The sequence below is a fragment of the Vicia villosa genome, linkage group LG2 (assembly GCF_029867415.1).
Source record: "Vicia villosa cultivar HV-30 ecotype Madison, WI linkage group LG2, Vvil1.0, whole genome shotgun sequence".
Classification (NCBI taxonomy): domain Eukaryota; kingdom Viridiplantae; phylum Streptophyta; class Magnoliopsida; order Fabales; family Fabaceae; genus Vicia; species Vicia villosa.
In genome coordinates, this window is record NC_081181.1 from 31,175,657 (window position 1) to 31,183,475 (window position 7,819).

The window sequence follows — 7,819 nt, forward strand, 5'->3', positions numbered from 1 at the left end:
GATGTGCAGGGCTTTATTGTGATTTTTCCCAACAGGGGTTAAATCAGCATCAGAGAAACCGAGACCATTATTCATTGTTAGATTGGCAACACAATTTTCAAATTGATCGACTGAAATCTCCTGTGGTACATGTGCAGCTTTCAGGAACTTCATCAGGGCCTTGGCATGAGCTTCAGAATATTTTAGCAGAGACATCATTGAGATTTTTGAAGCAGTATGCCCCAGCTGTTCGACAATATTGTAATCACTTTTGCAGATGATTTTCAATATCTCCTCCATTTCTTGTTTCGAAGGATCTTCAACAATGACTTCCACCGGTACTTGAACTGGTTCAACTAGCGACTCTTTGCCTCGAGCGTTGATATCTTGATTAGGAACTGGGACCTGGACTGGATTAGTAGCAACATTTGGAGAAATTTCTGGTGAAAATATCCTTCCACTCCTCGTAATCTTACTAGTACCCACAATATTATAAACAGTTGGAGTAGTAAAATTCATGGCCTCTTCAGTCAAGGTATCTTGCTTAACTCCATGGATATAAACATTAGTGTTATAACTCCACGGGACAGCTTTGTCTGAGGAGTATGGAAATGGAGTCGAACTGGTGATGATTACAGATGCCACTTTGGGTGCAGCAGAAATTTTGAAAGGAGTTTTGGTAGGGATTTTCAATGGTATATTAGAAACCACTGAGACATCCTCTATTCTCATCCCATTTGAAAAGACTTCGCATAAATCGTCCATAGAAGGGAGCCTCTCAAACATAATGATACGGCGATCCATCCACTTTTGAATTCCTATTTTTAGATTTTCACAACCATTGGGTAGGTGTGCGCAATAAAAGCAATCAGGGTCACAACCTGGAAAGTAACCAGCTTGGATTAGCTTTCTTTTGACTTCAAGGAGCGGAGTTGACAATTCTCTCACATCATAGATGTAAACAGTGTCTATGATAGCGTTAACGTTTTTGTCGTGCTTCGGCATAGGTGCAGTGATGACATTTGGAGTCTCTGGAGGATCGAACTCAATTTCCCCAGCATCTATCATGTCTTGTATTTTATTTTTTAGGGCCCAACAGTGATCTGCGTCATGTCCTGGACAGTTAGAGTGATACGCACATGTTGCATCGGGACGATAACTTGGAGAGGAGTGTTGACATTCTTTGGAGAGTCTTTCAATGTGATCAGATCTGCTTTTAACAAGTGCTGCAATGCTTGAGAGATTGGCATATTGATTCTGGTGAAATTTCTTCTTGGTGCATCTGGTCGACGCATATATTTTGGCGGTTGATCTTTTTGAGGTGCAGATGCGTAGATCAGAACTGCCCCTACAGATTGGTGATGCTCATTTTTGCGACCTTTCTGACTGTGCATTGTATTGACTTCATTTCTCCAACTGATGGGCCTCTTTGTAGTACCAGAGGAAGAGCCTATTTGAATTTTTCCATTTTGAATATCGCTTTCGACACGCTCTCCAGTTAATATCAGGTCGGTGAAACCTGATGATGAGCTTCCCAGCAAATGACTGTAGAAAGGGCCAGTTAAAGTGCCCATGAACATGTCGACCAACTCGCGATCAGATAAGGGTGGTTGAACCCTTCCAGCTAGATCTCTCCATTTTTGTGCATACCCTTTGAAACTTTCTTTTGGTGCCATAGACATGCCCCGTAGTTGAGTACGGGTTGGTGCAAGGTCACCATTGTATTGATACTGTTTGTAGAAAGCAGCAGCCAAATCTTCCCAGGTATGAACTTTTGTACTTTCCAGTTGGTAGTACCACTCGAGTTGTGTACCCGACAGACTTTCTTGGAAGAAGTGAATCCACAATTTGTTATCTGTTGTATGGGGTAGTATCTTCCTTACATAGGATCTCAGATGTAGTTTTGGGCAAGAAACTCCATCATACTTTGCAAAGACAGGAACTTTGAACTTTGGAGGAATAACAATATCTGAGAAGAGTCCCAAATCTTTGAAGTCTAAACCAGGTATTTTTTGTATCTCCATAGCTTTCATGCGTTCTTCCAACTGCTGGTATTTGTCATCAACCTGTTCGTCTTCAGAATGATAATCTTCTTCGTTAGAAGAGAGAGAGGGTTTTCCAGAACCCTGGTTACTGTGATTGTCTCCTTCACCTTCACCAACTATTTCAGGGATTGGTGGCTTTTTGGGCCTTTTGACTGGGATTTTGACCTTCCTTATCAGGTGACTTAAGCCTACAGATCCTTTGGGCTTCTTTTTCTTCTTGATTATCAGGGCTTTCAGTTCTTGTTGCCCCTTTGCTAGCTCCAGAATTGCTACCTGAACTTGGGCGTTCTGTGCTTCGAGATTCTTGACGCTTGTTTCGGAATCCATCTCTTCTAACTGAAATAAACAGCGAGGAGATGAGAAACCTGTCATGTGAACCTGTTATGCAATGTTTATGAATGAAATGCATATGCCATGTTTTCAAGGATCTTAGAATTAAATTTGTTAAAACAAAAGAGAAACAAACATTTATTAGTTAAACAATTATTTCTTTTTTTTCCTTTTTTTTTTTATTTGTCTCTTTCGGGCTTACAAGATAAAATAAAGAAAATGAAGGATCCCTCAGGTCTCCCATGGACGCTTTCTCTTTGCACCCAGGAATGTGTTGATCTGTTGTTCTTCTTGGAGTTGTCTGGTGAGCTCCAACACTTTCCTCTCATAGTCTTGACAGTGTGCTTTGAAGGTGTCTCTTTCCTCTTTTAGTTAAACCCAAGATTTCTGCAGCTCTTCCAGATCAGTTGGCAGGTCCGGATGTAGAATAACTCGAGGTTCGTCTCCTTCGACTTCTGGCTCAATAGTCACAGGTAGAATAGCGGGATATGGCATGATGAACTTCTGAGCATGAGCACGCACCCATCTGAGGTAAGGCTCCATAGGAATAGAATTCCATTGCCATAAAGTTTTGCTTTCTACTTTATAGACACTGCCCCACGCATGTATAAACCTTCGTCGATATCTTTGGGAATCATCTTCGTAATCAAACACAATGCCACGGATAATCATGTCGTGAGGACCGTTTCTTCGTGCATATCCGAATTGGCGTAAAGCTAAAGAGGGATTTTAAGTGATGCCTCCCTTGATGCCAAGGAGTGGTACATTAGGGTACTCTCCACAATGGTCAATGATAGTAATGTCTCTTTGAAAGAAGTTGTTCCACCGGATATCTGAATGAGACAAAGACATAATCCTGCGAGACCATTGCATCCTTTGTTCATTTCTCAACACTGATCGGGGAAGGTGTAATGTAAACCATCTAGCCAGTAGTGGTACACAACACATAAGAGTTCCTCGTTTCTTCATGGTACGAGTGTGTAGAGAATGTAGAATGTCTCCCAGCAAGGTGGGTACCGGGTTACGGGTTAAGAAAATGTTGATGATGTGCACACTTATGAACTGGTCGGGATTAGGGAATAAAACCAACCCATAGATCAAAAGAGCCACAACTTCCTCAAAAGCTAGGTAACTTCTGTTTTTTAGTAGTAATCGAGCCTTTTCCATTAAGAACTCAGCAAGCAAACCCTTGACTCCACTCTTTGTTTCCCAATTGGACTCGATTTCTGACTTTCGCAAATGTAAGGCAGCAGCAATGATTTCAGGTTTTGGAATCTTTTCTAAACCAGTGAAAGGTAATTGATCTCGAACAGGTAATCCAATCAGTTCAGAGAACTCTTCCAAAGTGGGTACTGTCGCACGCTCGCGAAAAATGAACAGAGTCGCCACCAATATATTTATCCCATAAGGGAAAGGAATATCAGAAAACCTAGAAAAGGAAGGAACAAGGTCTTGCGACCAGAGAATCAAGGTACGGGAGTCGGTTACGCGAGGGGAAGGAATTAGCACCCCTCGCGCCCATCGTACTCGATGGTATCCACCTATGTTTGTTTCTATCTAAAGGGTGTGTACTATGTCTACCTATATGTGAATGCATGCAAAAAGAAATACGGGGAAAAGAAGGAATTATTTACAAATGTGCTCGTTCAAGCCCCGCGACTTGATGCCTACGTATCCTTTTCAGGAATCAGAGCGCCGTAGTTCGGCTCCATAGTTTTGTTTGTTTTTGTGTTTTTTAGTTGGGCGGAGTTAACGCTCGCGCTCTTGCATAAGGGGACAACCTAGGATGCAATAGAGTGGAGATAACAATGCCCTTGAGAAATGAACTCTAAATCAAGCAAAAAGAAGACTAAAACGATAAGCCTAAAATTAATATTTTTTATGAACATTCTTCTATGTCAAAAATTGTGCATCAAAGAGAAGAGAATAACATGGGCCATTAGCAATTCGTGGCCCATGACAATTATGCCCTTGTCAATTATGTTTTCAGATTTTGGCAAAGAGAAGAGAATAACATGGGCCAAAGGGAGTGAGATAGCAATTCGACCCAGTGCATTTTGTTGATCCAGATTTTGTTTCAATTATCATTGGAAAATAAAAAAATGAAAAATAAAAAAAAAGAAAGGAACGGTGCGTATTGGGTCGTGACCCTTCATCTCCTTTTGGATCCCCACTCATCTCTTATCCTTATCCCTCACTCTCTTTCGATGCGGTTTCCGGCGACGAAGCGCCACCGTGAACCCCCATCCATAACCTTTAATCAACGAAACTCACACACCAACCCTACTTCAATTCTAACCCTAAACACTAATATGAACCCAGACTTCTATGATTCTTACTCAGGCAACGGGATCGAGGAGCTCAAATTGGGAACCCTAAAAGCTCAACTCGAAGATTCAGGCACGGATTCGTAAAATTGAAGCAATGTGGTTTATGAGCTGGTGAAAATTCGAAGCTTAAGAGCTATAAAACACATAAAGAACCTGTTTAAGGCGGCCAGAGCTTCCGGTGCGGCGGCGGAGATTCCCGACCACCGTGAAATTCAGGTAAATAACTCTTTTCCTCTCTTTTTTTGTTTATTGCGTTGTATACTCCTCTTCTTCTACATCCTTCTTCTGAAATTTCTGTGTGAGTGTTGTTGTTAGCGTGCGTTGTGTGGATTCAAAGTATTGAGAATGAGTGATAAAAGGGGGGTGGCGGCTGAGCTCGGTTGTTTGGAGTTTCAGAGATTGGAACTCCAACAACAATGGTGGTTTCGCGAGCTTTGAGTGAAGGTAAGGGAGGGAGACGAATGGAGAATGAATAATCCAGAGAGATTGAATTGGAGAGAGTGAAGAAGATGGGTGAAGGGTGAAATGTTGCAGAGAGAGTTCTGAATGGAGAGTGGAAGAGGATGAAGATGAAATGGTGTGTGGTGAATGGAGAATGGTGAAGTGGTTATGGAGAGGGTAGTGAAGATAGGAGGTGGTGCGAAGAATGGTGATGGAGGGAGTAGTTGCAGAGAGTGATTGCAGAGAGTGAGAAGAGGGAAGGGAATGGTGAAGAGTGAGGTGAAGATGATGAATGAAAAAATGGCGTGTCCCTGAGATTGGAGGTGATGTTCTATTTATATAGATCGAGGTTCTGAGATTCAGTTAGAGAGTGAGGGATTGTTAGCCATTGGATCAGAGAGAATCGGTTAGGAGATTGAGGGTGAGGATTGAGTGGTTAGTTACACTCTGTTATTCTGTTTTGAAAGTTAGTTATGATTCTGTTAGTGCTGTTAGGTAGTTTAGAAGTTTGTTACTAAGTTAGTTGGGAAATGGTAGTTAGTTATAGGTTAGGATTTGTTTGTTAATTCTGTTATGAGAGCTGAGCTGGAAATTAGTTTTGGTTTGAAAGGTCAGTTAACTGCAATGGGCTGGTTCACAAGTCTGTGATAGGTTAGCAAAGTTAGAAATGTTTGTAGGACTGTCATGGAAAGTATAGTGTAATGAATGGACTGAATTTGAATTGCTTGATGAATGTATGTGGTATAATGAACCGAATTGATCTTTTTGCGTAGGGCTGTTTTGTTTATTTTTTTGGATGATGAATGTGTGCTTGCCCTGTAAGCATTGAAGCTGAATTTGGACTTGTTTGTAGATGTTGAACAACGGAAATCGATGGTCGCCACTGCCGTAACAACTGAAACTGAAGAGACAAGGCCTTGTTCCACAAATGAGTGACGCGTGGCGTGTTGGAGTTCTGATTTAGATGTGGCATGCTGATTCGAAGACGTATTTGAATGGACAGGTATGGTATGAATACTTGCAGCCCTTGAATATTGAATGATGTACCGAGTTCTTTGTCTTTGTTTTGAATTGCTTCATTTCCTTTCTTTTCTTGATTGTATAGGTTCGGTTTTGACTGAATTTTTGCAATTTCCTTTTGCAGAATTCCTATCAGACGTTAGCTCGAATGAATACGCGTTGGTGGATATTGGATTCAGACTGCATAGATGCTGAGTCTTGCTGATTACCTGTTGCGGGGCTACAATGAATTGTATGGTGAGGAGCGGTGCCGAATCAATGTCTTCACATTATCACAATGGGCTGAACCGGTGTAAAGATAACAGGGGAATGGTTTTAGTCTGAATACAACAATAATTCTTGCTTCCGTCCAACTTGAATCGACAAGGTATTGCTTTGGATTTTCTTTGAATGTACATGTGGGATTTTGTGTGAAATGGAACTGTTTTGAAATAGCTGGAAGCTGGGTTAGAAATGTTAATTGATGGATGAAGTTATGTTTTGAACTGTATAGAAATTAGCTGAGTTTAAGGACTGATTTGGTTTATTTGTAGTTGTTAGCTGTTAAGGGTTTGTATATGGCTTGATGGTATGTTTGAATGCAGTGACTGTGTGATAGTTGCAGCAAGTTTGCTAATTTTTTGATGTAGTTTTTGGTTAGTCTAAAAAAGAGAGAAAAGCTTGGACCTGGTTGGACTTATTTGTGGTACATGTTTTTTGATATGAAGTTTATAAGAATACGATTTTTCTGCTGGACTTCTGTTGATGTATCCTTTGTTTCTTCTGTTACAAATTCTTCTTCTATTTGTTATGCTGCTGGTTCAGTTTCGTTACATATTTCTAATGCCCTTATGTCCCTGCCGAACCAGTTTTTTTGTGCAGGTGGTTTAGTTTGTGGCCTGGTTTTACAAACTGATATGGACCTTCTTTTATAGTATGGGAATCGGGCAGAGTTGAGCAAAGGCATTTTGAAGCTTAGGATGAGTTTATGATTTTTGTGTTGTAATTTTGTAAAGATTATGATGAATAGACTTGATGAAGGCATGGATACTTGTGATGAACCTTTGCTTTTATAATGAGTTGAATTGTGAAACTATCTGAAACCGAACCAGTAGATTTGGAATTTGTGGTGAGTGCTTTGTAATGAATCTTTTTTTTTTGTAATGACTTTTCTTGAATTTCAAGTGACACCATCCATGTAACTCAATGATTTTATGTCTGAAAAGAAATCCCTCCATTCGTGCAAATTGAATTCCAACTCTTTATTCATTTGAACTTCATGCAAAATTTTGGATGAATTATGAAATAAGATGAAAACCTTCGAAAATTTAATTTGGATTTTGGTCAAAAAGTCAACCATTCTAAGTTGACTTTGACCAAAATCAACGCTTTATCATCTAGTTTTCAAAGTTGAAATGATCCACCCAAATAACATAGAAACTCCAATTCTTGCATATAGTAAGTGTCTTGCAACCCAAGTGATAACCTGGTCCACTCCTTAATTGATGAACATAACCCAAATGCCAAGCGAAAATCCTTGATGATCTTAAGACCACGCCCTTAGATCCATCTGATAATCCCAAGCACACAAAGTAGACCAGAAAGACCTCAGTTGAACAAATTTGCATAGTGTAGAAACCTCAATCACATGGAACCCTAGATCCTTTTATGACCACTGATCCCGTACCCAATTAA